The 12,881-nt window shown below is 35.4% G+C and overlaps 1 pseudogene; it reads left to right on the top strand.

Moving 5' to 3' along the window:
- The first annotated feature begins 202 nt into the window (after positions 1–202).
- On the top strand, positions 203–2,154 carry LOC108536949 (60S ribosomal protein L27a pseudogene; annotated as a pseudogene).
- The last annotated feature ends 10,727 nt before the right edge of the window (positions 2,155–12,881 follow it).

The raw sequence follows: 12,881 nt of genomic DNA, 5'->3' as shown, positions 1-12,881 counted from the left end.
TTCAGAGGAGAGGCTGATGCTGAAGATAACCTTTATGAGGTTCACAAGTTGTTCATTTGTGGTTAGTATTTAAAGTCATGGGACTGAATGAGATCACCTAGGATATAATTGCAGAGAGTGTAATGGAGAGTGGTCCCAGGATTGACTTAGGCACACTCTATCATTAAGATTCAGCTTTCTTGCTTTTGTCTGGGCTGCTGACATGCCATCCAGACTGAGGAAGACCCAAAAGCTTTTGGGCTACGTAATCCATGGCCACAGCTGCATAGTAAGGCACTAGAGGGACCCAGGAGGCCGTGGTAAGGCTGGTGGCATGCATCACACAGGATCAACTTTGACAAATATCACCCACATTACTTTGGGAAAGTTTGCATGAGGCATTACCACTTATGGAGAAACCAGAGCTTCTGCCCTGCTGTCAACTTTGACAAATTGTGGACTTTCATCAGGGAGCAGACATGGGTGAAGGTTGCTAAAAACAAGACTGGAGCTGCTCCCATTGTTGACGTGGTATGATCTGACAACGAAAAAGTTCTGGAAAAGGGAAAACTCCCAAAGCAGCTGTCATCACGAAGGCCAAATTCTTCAGCAGAAGAGCCAAGGAGATGATTAAGGGTGTCAGGGGTGGGGTGGGGGTGTGGGGTTGGGGTTCTGGGGGCTTGAAGCCACATGGCGGGATGTCCATTAAATGCTAACAATTGAAAAAAGAAAAGATTCAACTTTCTGATAAGACTAATCTGCCAAGCCTTAATAGCTAGATTGGAGCTCTTGCTGCTCAGGATGTTGCTGTTCTTGAAGAAGAGAAAAGACACATGGCAAAGCATGAGCTGACTCTTAAAGCTCACACTCAGAACACGCACACTCACTTCTGTTCTTATTTAATTGGTCAAACCAAGTTTCGCAATCACTTTCAAGTGCAATAGTAAGGGAATGTGTAATTTTCCCACAGGAAGGGTTCTGCAGTGACGAACATTGCAGGGAGGGAAACAAGAATATTTGGCAAACAGAAATGTAGTTCACTGCAAGAAATAAAGATATGATATTGGAAAGCTTTTGTCTTTCTTGTCTAATATAACGACTGTAAACTACTGAATTTTTTTCTTTGCTTTTCTCATAGTCTGATGTCTTTCTCCATTTACTCATAATGCCCAATGAAGTATGTCTCAGCAGCCAAAGATCCTAATTAGCCTTTTAATTTCATCTTAGGGTTCATCCCAATTGAGAGTAAAGGTGATTTCTAGAGCTGGAGCCACTGACATTTCTTGTCATTGGAGAGTTCTTATCATGGGATCCTTCTGTGCAGTAATTCTTTAATTTTTTTCCAGTTGCGGACCTTGTTATTTAGGTTTACCCTTATTTAATTCCACTTATTCTAGACCTAAGCTACCATTAACCTCTGACTCTATCTCTTCTTTGAATCCTCTGATGGAATTTTTAAAGAAGTCACAGATTTCCTCATAGTTGTAACATAACAAAAAGAATACATGATATATTTAAAATTGAAGGAGATCTGCCTTCACTGATGTTCTGGTTCGCTGATGTCACTACCTAGTCCTTCACTTGAAGCAAGTAATTGACCTTCAAAGAAATTTCTCATCTGTACAATTGAAATAGTTATACCTACTGTATTAGTGGTTTTTACACTGCTATAAAGATACTACCCAAGACTGGCAATTTATAAATAAATGAGGTTTAATTGACTCACAGTTCCGCAAGGCTGGGGAGGCCTCAGGAAACTTACAATTACGATGGAAGGGGAAGCAAGAATGTCTTGCATGGCAGCATATGAGAGAGCTCATGTAGAAAGTGAAAGGGAAAGAGCCCCTTATGAAACCATCAGATCTAGTGAGAACTCACTCACTATCACGAGAACAGCGTGGGGGAGACAACCCCCATGACCTAACCACCTCCCACCATCTCCATCCTTTGACATGTGGGGATTATGAGGATTACAATTCAAGATGAGATTTGGGTGGGGACACAACCAAACCATATCACCTGCCTGGTAGCACTGTTCTGAGGATTGAATTAGATAGCGCACGTAAGGGGCTTCATAAATGCTAAAGTGGAAAAAGGTTGGTTCATGTGGTTATTGCTATCATTCCAGGATGAGTTAGGAACACACAGTCATGCATGTTATTGATTCTGGAATGAGGGAAGTAGGAACAGGTCTTATGAGACCATGATATGTTGCTTTTATTAATATTTTCTAGTGAAGGTACTGCATGATGAAATAAATAGGAAGATCAGAATCTTTTAACAAGCTTGTCTGAGTACACAAAGGATCTCACCATAATAAAATGAATTTCTCCTTGTCAAGGTTCTAGTTCCTTATTGTCTACCACTGGGCAGAGTGACTCTGGTAGAAGCAGCCTTTATGTTGGCAACCTAGTCTCTGGTTAACATCATAGTAACTGGTAAGCGTCTGAGGTAACTAACCTATAATGATAGGGGCTTATTTCTTCAGGTTAGGATTCAGCTTTTGATAAGACCAATATGCTAGGCCTTAATGCACAGAAAATACCAGCTCCTAAAGATATCGAGTCTGCATGTATTTGGAATTTAATAATTTTTATACACATCTTCAAACTTTCCACCACATGAAATAATAATTCTAAGATATTGGCAAGCCAGAAACAATGGTAATCAAACTTCACTGAATAACATTTTATTTTTACAAAGACCTTTTCCATCCCATTTGGTGTTGCCAAGGCTTTATCCATACAAAACGTGTATGGATTGGGAAGAGTATTTCCCCAGTTTTTTTGCTTAAACCAAAGAGGAAAACATCTGTTCAAACTCATTTATCACTACATTTTCTCTGTAGTATGAAGGTATTCTTGGCCATATTCTTGGCTAATTTGTTCTTGCCAGTAACTCAAAGGGTATAAAAATGTAATAAATTAGGAAAGGAGCGAAATTCTAAAATTTCAGTAAAAGCGCAGATACACCTCTAACTTAAAGACTCTAAAAATGGAATATGGTATGTAATGGGTAAGAGATTTCTTTTTTTGAATAAAGTTTGAGGGTTGGAGATCTGTAAAAGATGAAATTAAAAAACAAATAACTCAAAGAAAAAAGAAAATGAGGAAGCATTATTAAAAATAAATCAGTATTGCTATATAAAGAGTTTTCTGATTAATCTCTTTTGCTTTAAAAGATGCAAAAAAAAGAAGAAACTCAAAATAAGCTCTAATTCAAAAGAGAAACACAAACAACTAGAAATAATGTCAGAAAGATTAAAACCAAGAATACATTTGAGAGTTTGAAAAAAGTTACTAAATGCAGCCTAAGTGACTTTATAAACTATGTTCAGAGCAGGAAGAAGAGTAAAAAGAACGATATTGGAGACAAATGATCTCAGGTCTCTAGAAGTAACAAAATCCAAAACCTGTTTTGATTCCATATTTGCTACAAAAGGGCAAGATTTCCAAAAAATAAGACACATCAAGTTAGAGAAGCAATCATAGACCAATATGTGTAAGGAGGTAATCAGAAAATAACTAAAAATGAATTTGAGTCTCTATATGCAGATGAAGATTCCTGTCAGGATGGCAAAGAAACTTTCATCAATTAGCTACTATCTCCTGTGTAGCGATATTCCAAACCATCATAGAGTCTTGTAAAGGTTTCTGAAAGCTTGGCACCTAATAATGTCCTTCTTCCAGAAAAATATGAACCTATCTATCATGAAATGGTAGAACAAATTATTCTGTAAAGGATTCATATTTAAAAAAGAATATACGTTTTACATGTCTTTTAGGATAAAACATTCAAAATATTTTATCATATTTTACCAGTTATTAGATTGGTGGGAGTGGAATGTTAAGATTGGTGTATAATATTTTTAGAAAAAAAGAATTACCTCTCATAATAACCTTATGGATATGCTGATTATGTGAGCAGAATCATAGCCCAGAGATTACTTTGAAATGTTGGCTTGCTTTGTTTATCAGGGACATAGTGCATGTCAGGTTAAAGGATATTGAGAACCTTCCTTTCTTCCTAATGCTGTCTGGATTTCCATGGCAGCTTATATTGGTAAGATAGAGCCCACTTTTTTTCCTCAAGGTAAGCATGGGTCCTGCTGATAGATGCAATAGTACAGAGGGGGAAGAATTGGATTATGTTTCTAGTCTTAACTGTGCTGTTTGGTAGCTGTATGACCTTGCAAGTATCCCTATCTGTAAAACAAAGATAATAATGGCTGTAAGTCCATCTTACAGGTGTGAGTTTACATAAGACCGTAGTATTAAAAGGCTTTATAAAGACTAAGCATAAATATGTAAGATAAGGGTATCATTCATATCTCTGTTTCAATCTGGAATGCAGGCAAACAGGGAAGACTGGAGGTTTCCTTTCCTCAATTCCTACTGATCAACACTTTCATCAGTGGAAACAGAAGACATAATTATTAGATTCTAAGAGCTTGGCAATGGTAGATTCAAGATTCAAAATCTTATTGCCCAACTTTACACTTCCAGGCAAAAATATCAGGCCAAAACAACAAGATGAAATTTGGCAGGAATAAAAGTCTGCAGTCTAGACTTGGAAATGCAAATATGTAAGTACAAAAATCGGAGGAAAAAGCAATCGGATAGCAGTTCATGTGAAACAATCTGGAGTATTTAGTTGACCACATGTTTAATAAGAATATTATGGAAAGTGTAAATCCCTTCATTCTGAGATAGTCAGATCACGTTGGCGCAATTCCTGGAATGTACTAGATACATGGAAAAGTTACTTTGTTCAATTCAGCACCCGCTTCCCCTTTAATCCAAGAGAGACATCTACAATCTGTTATGGGACTGGCAGATGCTGGCAGTGTCAGAAAACTATGATCTATGGGAAATGTTGAAGGAACAGAGACAGGTTAAACTTAGGAATCAGACTAGTGGAAAACCTTAATAGCTGTCTTCAAATATCTAAAGGACTGTCAAGTGTTGTTATAGGGATTATTTTCACTGTGTCATTCCAGAGAGCAGAGCAGGAATCAGCCGGCGAAAGCAAAAAAGAAGGCATATTGTTGGCTCAAAGAAACAACTTTATAATAACACCTCAATCTGTACAACAACCAGAAGGACTGCTTGGTGAGAAAATAAGATCTCTATTGTTGGAGGATTAAGCCAAGGCTGGCTACAATCTATTAGAGAATCTATACAACACATTTCTGCTTTGGGCTGGTCGCTAAGGTCCTTATCACTCTCAGGGTCTATGATTTTATTAGATATTAGTCTTTATTTCCAAGACTATTATATATCCAAATGTTTATTTTCACTTTTTTGTATTACATAGATATAAATAGACAATTTGCAGTAGAAGTATATTATTTTTCTGCCCACAGGATATTTTGAAGAAGCTAGTCAACCCTTAAAAATTGCTGATTTACCATCTTAGCGGTTTCTTTATTCCACAGATGTAATTTATTGAATGTAATTATGATATATAATAGTTCTGGCTTATTAAGCGTGAAAAAGCCATATTTCTGCTCTATTATGGTTGAGTTTTCTACCTTAGAAAGACTTAACATTCATAGTTAAGGTTACTATAGTAACCGTAACTCAATTCCTTGTGGCTATAAATTACTCTGTATTCCTATATGTTAACTTTGATTCTTTATGTCCATATGATATCTAACTCTTCAAAGTTGCAAACTATAGTCTCTTGATAAAGGTAATAAATTAAATGGGTCGAGGATCTGTTCTCTTAACAATTAGTGGCCGGGCGCGGTGGCTCAAGCCTGTAATCCCAGCACTTTGGGAGGCCGAGACGGGCGGATCACGAGGTCAGGACCATCCTGGCTAACATGGTGAAACCCCGTCTCTACTGAAAATACAAAAAACTAGCCGGGCGACGTGGCGGGCGCCTGTAGTCCCAGCTACTCGGGAGGCTGAAGCAGGAGAATGGCGTGAACCCGGGAGGCGGAGCTTGCAGTGAGCTGAGATCCGGCCACTGCACTCCAGCCTGGGCGGCAGAGCGAGACTCCGTCTCAAAAAAAAAAAAAAAAAAAAAAAAAAAAAAAAAAAATTAGTAAAAGAATTGCTTGAAGTAGGTAGTCACAAGAAACAAAAATAGAAAAATTAGTGTTTTATGTGATAACAAAGGGCAAACAAAGCATGGATATATCCATGCTATATCCATTATAGCATAGATAGTAGTAAAAAATAAAGTGAGCATAAATTCACAAAATTATATGTAGGGAAAATGTGCAAATGTGCAGATTAAGGATAAAAAATAAGTGAACAAAATATATTCAACCACTTCCCCTTTCTAGTCTCATGGTAAACATCAATAATTAATTATGGCACTTTTTTCTACTCTTCTCAGATATGTCCTCAGAAACCTTCACAACACAATGTTGTTGGCAGTCACTGTTAATTGATCTCAATTATTTTAAATTCTCATTTCTTCTAGAAATCTCTTAATTATGAAAGTAGAAAAGGCAATACTTTCCACATACTTTGCACTAATCAGTCTATTGTTCCTGCAGCTAGATTTGAGATGTTTGGAGGATTTACTACAAGAACAATTATTCTGTTATTTTTGATACAATAGGGGAATGTGACCGTATTTTATTGAAAATATTGGGGGCTTGGACTCCAAAAGATTTTAGTTGTGGCTCTTGAGGAAAGAACTTTTCTGAGTCTTACCTTTTTATGTTTAAAATGTACATAATAATATCTATCAGCAATGTTTTTTGAGAGGAAAGCACTTAGCATATTTTATGGCACATGCTCTAGGCAGGACTGAGTAATGAAGGAGAACAGGTTCAGTTGTCCAGGCCAAATTAATCCTGGTGATTAATAGAGTCTGGACTGTTGTAGCCAGATCATCTTCATATTCAAATGCTTTTGCAGTTTACATTGCACAACCAAAAAGAGCTTAGATTAAGCTCAGCTAGTAACCAATTTGGGGTTATTATAATTTGTTTCATTTTCCTAGCTACACTGAAATTCCCTGAGGGCAGAGATAACATTTAGTTTGACTTTGTGTCTGCAAAAGAGCCTTGGGTTTATAAGACTTGAAAGAATTTTAAAATAAAAGTTAGTGACAAGATATATGAAGAATCATTTTAACTCAATAAACCTTAAAAACTATAGATAAAAATATAGATTATTTCTACTGGCTAGAGAATATCATGACACAGGCTTAAACTACAACATGGCGAATGTAACTTAGGTGCAAAATGATGAAATACTACTGTAAAACTATAGGACATTGAGGGAAGAGTGGTTGTAACCCAGTTCTATAAATTAATAAGCTACTGATATTTCTACTATATTATTCTAATTTTCTGAAGTTATTAAATATCATAGTAGGCTGCCTATAGAATTGATGCACTATCCCTTAGATTATTAACAAAATAAGAACCTTTTTTCCTGATATAATTACATAGGTCATCCTCAATATCACATGCATTATTATAATATATACCCCTTTTGGCCATAACTACTATATTGCATATAAATATGTCTGCTATTAGGGAACCTATACAGTACATTTCTGCATTGGCCTGGTCTCTAAGGTCCTTAACACTCTCAGGGTCTATGGTTTTATATATTTGCCTTTATTTCCAAGACTATTCTCTATCCAAACGTTTATTTTCACTTTTTATATTCCATAGATATCTATAGACAGTTTGCAGTGGAAGTATATTAATTTTCTGCCAGCAAGATATTTTAAAGAAGCTAGTTAACCCTTAAAAATTGCTGATCTACCATCTTAGAGGTATTACTAATATTAGAGTTATTACTAATATCAATTAGTAATAGATTATTAACTGTCATAGCAATAATAATAATGGTAATATGAATCATATGAAAATATGTAGTACGCTATGTATTAGCAGAGTAGTAAGGAAAAAGCAATTGTAATAACATAATAACAATAACAACAATGTCTAAAATGCCAATCAGGTGAAATTCATGTGGAACCTAGGCCTATGGATGATTTGGAAGTGTTAATACTTATGAAAAGAACATTTATCAGAAAGGAGAGGAAAAAAATATGATGAGAAAGAGGGTAATATTTGGTTGACAAACATCACTGCAAATGTTAAAAGCAATCTCCAATTTATCCAAAATAGGTCCTTGGTCAAGGAGAACTCTAAGGCAACAAAAGTGCATCATACAAAACTAAACAGAGGATGATAAACAATGATGAGAACAAAACTGATCAAGTAGTGGGCAGTGTTGTGGAGCTCTTGGATAGGATTTTGATAGCATGATGGGTCTCATCAGAGAAATTGCTCTAGTTTTGGATCAAATCTATCATTATATGTAGTACTATAGAGTTTTTACTATGGGACATAGGGCTACTGATGTTTGTCCATAAGAGTTTGCCTTTAGAAAAAGTACCCTCTGTGTGTTTTATGACCACAGTGCTTACAAGTGTCTCCTAGGTTTCTAGATGGGGTCTGAAATTGTAAGCAGCCTGATGTTTCTACCTTGGGTCCTCTGGTCAACTGGCCACAAGGGTCTAATATAATAATAAGTCAGCAATAAAATTCGGACAGCATGAAGTTCAGAAAGCCCATTGCTTGTGAGAATAGATTTGAGCAATTGTCTTGCTTCCATTAAAAAACCTGGGGTCAGCAATCCCATTGCTGGGTATATACCGAAAGAAATATAAATCATTCCATCATAAGGACACATGCACATGTATGTTCATCACAGCACTATTCACAATAGCAAAGTCATGGACTCTACCTCCGTGCCCATCAATGGTAAACAGACTAGGTGGAAGAAAACGTGGCACATATATAATATAGAATACTATGAAGCCATTAAAAAAACGAGATTTTATCCTTTGCAGCAACCTGGATGGAACTGGAGGCCATAACACTTAGCTAACTAACACAGGAACAGAAAACCAATACCGCACGTGCTCACTTATAAGTGGGAGCTAAATATTGAATACACATGAACACAAAGAAGGGAATAATAGACACGGGACCTACTTGAGAGTGGGGGGTGGGAGGAGGGTTGAGGATGGGAAAATGACCTATTAATACTATGCATACTCCTTTGGTGACAAAATAATCTGTATACCAAATCCCTGTGACATGCAATTTACCCATATAACAAACCTGTGCATGTACCTCTGAACCTAATATAAAAGTAAGAAAATATCCTGGAGTCATTCAAGTTCTGAATATTCCTTTGTGCACCATTATTTGTAAAGATGGAGTAAGACTATATGATTCTTAAAAACAGTTGAATTTTTAAAAGTAGTAACTTTCTTTTACTTCAATAGTATTACATGTAGCAACTCTAGAAAATGAGATTAAAGAAAGACACAAAATCACACTGCGATTTTGCCTCACAGAGATAAGCACTAGTCTATAAACTGCATGAGGGTAAGATCCAGGCCTTCCTTGTTTTCCACTGTATCCATGGTGAAGAGTATAGTACCTGCCATGAAATAGCAATAATATATATCTGTTAAATAAGATAAATGTTGACATTTTGGTGTATGTGCTTCTAGACTTTTTTAATATGTAAATATTCCTTAAAAATGAGTATAGTTTATAAATTTTAAATCTTGGAAAGCAGTTAAATTTTAAACACTAATCTTGGATTGAAAACTCATTCCCTCAATATTACAAGATTTTGTAGATTCATAAAATATGAATATTGGAAGAGAATTAAAGTGACTTAGTCCAAAGCTCTTATTTTATATATAAGTGAAACTTAAAATGGTGAAGACATTTGCTCAAGGTTAGGGCAAAAATCCAGGCCTCTGACTTTCAGGTAGAAATCTTGCTGCCATATAATATGCTTCGTTAAACTATACTCTTATTCTAAACTTTTTAAAAATCATGCTTCTACAAGAATTGTGGTTGCATTATTATTGTGCATATAATAATTTATACAATGTAATAATTGTAATTAATACAATTAGTAATAATCTTATTTTTGTGTATTCCTTTGAATACTTCTCACTTTCTCTGATGAAAATGTAAACATTTGGCCAAATTATCTGTGAAGGTTTTTGGTACTGATTATCATGTCTAAATAGTCTCTAATGTCTGCTTTATTTTTTGTTATTAAATAAACTATATTTGTTTTAATATTTAACAGTCAACTTTAGGATATATACATATTTATAAAATGTACTTTTTTTCAAATCAGGATATATACATATTCATTATGACTTGATTGATACATGTTTTGAAAACCCCAGTGGTTCTTCTTCCGTTGCCAAAAAAACAAGGAATGTGTACAATTAAAGTAAGTTGCTATCCTTGAGAGCAAACATCTTTCCACGAAATACCATTCAATAACTAGATTTCTTTTCTCTCAAATATTTTAATTCTTCTTATACACTGTTTCTTGTGTTATTCATCTTATTTGACCTAATATGATTTCAGTTAGGTCTTTAATGGTCAAGATACATGTTTAAAGATTTTTGAAGGAGAATGATTACAACTATGCCCGAGAATTTCCTGTGAAAATACTAATGCCTCAGACTAGTGTAATGGTAGCCTCACAAAAGGAAACATAACATCAAAATAATAAATATTGCAACATGGTGTTTTTTTGAATATCATTGTACGATATATTTAAATATGATCAAAATAAAACAAACGATAATGCAACAATTCTACATCTTTTCCAGTTTGCTCCCCTTATTCCAGCTAAAAGTGATTTCTCAAGCTGAGAATTTCCAGTCAATCACCTTGATCGTGTACCTGGTAAATTTATAAGCCATATTAAGTCCCTCCCCTCATATTTCATTCAGTTTTCTAGACTTCCTGAACATGAAAAAATTAAATTTTATTAACCAATCCCCTTCCATCTCATTCTTTTCACCTTCAGTTCTTTTTCTCTCCCCTTTATCACTATTATTCTAAGATTGCAGTTGTGAGAAAACTCTGTGGACCTTTATGACAAAATGAAGAAAATAACAAAACTATAAAACAAATCCTGACTTTTGGTTAACAGGCAAATAGATTGAAGAAGAGCAGGTGAGGGAGGGAGGTGGGAAGCAGGGGAGAAAGGCTAAATTATACAGATACTGTGAATCACAGATGACTTCCATCTGATGGTATTTCCTTTGTTCCTTTCTACCTTTTTTGTTTTGTTTTTCTTAGATGTAAAGGTTGAACAAGAGCTGGAATAAGCAATTTCTTCCTTTTTCTCCGTCCTCCCATTCCCAGGCTCAGATCATCTGCTCTTCTCCAGCCGGGAACTATTTGCAATGGTGCTTCATGATTAGCATTTCCTCTAATTGCTATCCATCTGTTTCCATTAACCCCCTGAGCCATTTGTCTCATTTGAATATCTTGTTCTTTCTCTAAACACTTCAAACCAAATTCTGACCTCAAATATTTACATAGCATTTCCAAAGATTTCTGCATCTGTATCACTACCACCAGCCATTTTCAAAAGACTGTTATTCATCGCTTCTCACACTATGTTACATATGCAATTATTATTACTTTGATAATATGGTAGTAAGAAGAAGTTGAATGGAGCATCAAGTTTATCCTTTTATGATATATTCCATAATTTAACTTAAGGACAGTATCTTCCTCTGATCCAACTTCAAGATAACTATCTTACCAAATTATTTTGAAATTATAGATTTTAGAAATATGACTGAACAAAACCAATTAGTAGTTGGAGGTATCACAATAGCCCTAGAGTGTTTCTTTGATAATCTAAAACAATGGATTTAGAACATCCCTACTCTCCAAATTGTCTTGTTGCATATGAAATAAAGGTCTCAATAAAAAGTAATGAGTAAACAGATTTCATTCCACATTTACAATGATGGAAGTGGTAATTGTTTCCTCCAGAGGTAACTTACTGGATGTAATACTCTTCCCCAAACAACAACAACAATGCAGCAGCAACAACAACAACAACACACACACACACACACACACAAACACACACAACCTTATTTCAAGGTATCTGCATTATATTCGCTGCTGTTTCTTCAGTGTGAAACAAATAGTATAGAAACCACCAAAGCATCTTATGAATGTTGCTTCCCCGCTTTTAAGCAGGAACCTGTCTCTAGAAATCCTGGGTGTCTGTATAACTGTAAAAAGCCACAGGGAAAAAAATTATATATTGTTTTCATCAGATCACTTTCTTGGCTCCTGAGTTTATTTTTAAATCTCTCCCTTATTTCATCGTTGTCCAAGTTCATTTTTCTTTTCCTTTAAACATCTTTTCTACCACCCCTTGATCACTGTCCCTTATATACATATTTTACATTCTTCCCTTTGTACCTTTGCTCATGGAGTTCCTTAATGAAGGAACTGTCAGTCACTTTCCCGACAGACCAGCAATTCAAGACATGATTCAAATTTAATTGTAGTCAATGATTTACATTGCCCGCACCTAATTACTCTATTCCTTGAATGTTTTCTGTCTTTGCTATGAACGGAAGTAGGTCTAAGTGACTACTTTTCTTTTACAGTCTTCCCATTTCTAGCCTCATTATTTTGCACTTGTTTATATGTGGTTGCTCTTCAGTTGTCACTTCAAGCAGGTGTATAATCTACAAGAAAAAGCGAAATTCCCTTAATCACCTCACACCGTTGTGTATCCCCACATACAGGAAGCATCCAGTAATGTTTTTGGAATTTATCTACAGAGATACATCTTTTATGAGAAGAGTCCTGTTTACTGGGAATTTCAGTTCATATATACCCTAGAACGTAATTAAGAAGATGTCTTCAGGATCTACTTATGGGATTGCCTTATAAATGAGGATGTTATAGATGAGGTGTTTTTGTATTTCATTACTACCTCGGGATAGGGTCCTAGATTGTATTAGTCAGGGTTCCCTAGAGGGAGAGAACTAATAGGATATATATAATATTACATATAGTAACTTTATATGTATAAATAATATATATAATA

Source organism: Rhinopithecus bieti, unplaced genomic scaffold, assembly GCF_001698545.2.
Source record: "Rhinopithecus bieti isolate Rb0 unplaced genomic scaffold, ASM169854v2 scaffold_13112, whole genome shotgun sequence".
In the NCBI taxonomy this organism is placed as follows: domain Eukaryota; kingdom Metazoa; phylum Chordata; class Mammalia; order Primates; family Cercopithecidae; genus Rhinopithecus; species Rhinopithecus bieti.
The sequence above is the reverse complement of the archived record's forward strand: the minus strand, read 5'-3'. Positions and strand labels throughout refer to the sequence as shown.